Source organism: Schistocerca nitens, chromosome 8 (genome assembly GCF_023898315.1).
Source record: "Schistocerca nitens isolate TAMUIC-IGC-003100 chromosome 8, iqSchNite1.1, whole genome shotgun sequence".
Classification (NCBI taxonomy): domain Eukaryota; kingdom Metazoa; phylum Arthropoda; class Insecta; order Orthoptera; family Acrididae; genus Schistocerca; species Schistocerca nitens.
The window spans coordinates 609,566,540-609,567,962 of NC_064621.1; the positions used below are offsets into that span (position 1 = coordinate 609,566,540).

Sequence of the window (1,423 nt, forward strand, 5' to 3'; positions counted from 1 at the left end):
GCGATGGAGCTCCGTATGCCACGGCAAACTGGCTGACACTGACGGCGGCGGTGCACAAATGCTGCGCAGCTAGCGCCATTCGACGGCCAACACCGCGGTTCCTGGTGTGTCCGCTGTGCCGTGCGTGTGATCATTGCTTGTACAGCCCTCTCGCAGTGTCCGGAGCAAGTATGGTGGGTCTGACACACCGGTGTCAATGTGTTCTTTTTTCCATTTCCAGGAGTGTATATTGTTCGTTGAATTTGTTCGTGGCGGACGTCCGATGACACTCGTTCAGGTTCTTTGTTGATCCCTTCACTCAGTTTTTTTATTATAGAGGGTACCTAAACCCTCTCACCGAACACGCTTTCTTTTTCGCTTTAGTTCGTTGCATCTGGTCGAGGCGGACGTCGTAAGACATCCATTTTAGTTCTTTGTTGATCTGTTAACTCAGTTTTTTTTATTACAGAGGGCACGTTACCCTCTGACCGAACACGCTGAGCTTACCGTGCCGGCGTCGTGTCATCCTTGCGCAGGGGCCATGATAATCTTCTCTGTATCGTTCCAATTTTAGTATATGTACTGCCGAAGCAAGTACGCTAAACACGAGTCAGCATTTGTGATTCAACTGTATGTAATACAGTATCTCGAAAAACTTTAAAGCTGATTACCTTTGTAAATTTATGACAAACATTAAGAACAACCCATTTCTCGGCACTTTTTAACCGTATTCCACACGCGTGTTTCGCTACGAAAGAGGAAGCAGCTTCAGCCATTTTAATACGGTGTATTAACAGCGTGACAATCAGAGCACAACAGTGCAGAGATAGTGGCGACACGAGTTTTGAAATAAAAACTATATAGCTTAACCGTGATTGAGAATAACGTTGATGGCTCTTAACATATATCTTCAAGTTTAATTTAACTGAACTTAGTAATAATCTAATACGTAAGCGTAACAACACCAGTGTACGTGTGCTACGGCTTCTGACCAATCATCGCGTTTGTGTTTGTTTACATCAGGTTTATACGAGCGGATATATTTTACAGTTTTCATGCTAAGGTCTGGCAGCACCAGGGAACGGCTTTTGTGCGATTTATGCCAGTAACTCCTCACAATATGTGATTTCTCTTTTCCTCTTTGATGCATTTTACATGTTTCAAGATTCTGGTAACTTTCGGTGTCCGGTCATGATGTCGGTTTTTTCGGATTTTTATAAGTTCCCATTTTATCATTTTGACACAAAACTTTTGTTCCATGACAACAGTGGGGTGAGGATAACGTCAGATGGGTAAGTGATTTTCTTGGTATGTAACGTCCTGTTCTCTCCTCAAATTTATTTTAATTAATTTTAGAAATTTTAGCCAGTTCCTTATCTGATAATTCAAACTTGAGGAACCCCTCCCATTGTCTTGTAACACAATATTTTACTTATTACAGTTT

At 42.2% G+C, this 1,423-nt stretch overlaps 1 non-coding gene across 1 annotated transcript; it reads right to left on the bottom strand.

Moving 5' to 3' along the window:
* Nucleotides 1-469: 469 nt before the first annotated feature.
* LOC126199982 (U6 spliceosomal RNA) lies at nucleotides 470-577 on the bottom strand. Its single transcript, XR_007540174.1, has one exon. It is a non-coding gene; the product is annotated as a U6 spliceosomal RNA (small nuclear RNA).
* Between the last annotated feature and the right edge of the window lie 846 nt (nucleotides 578-1,423).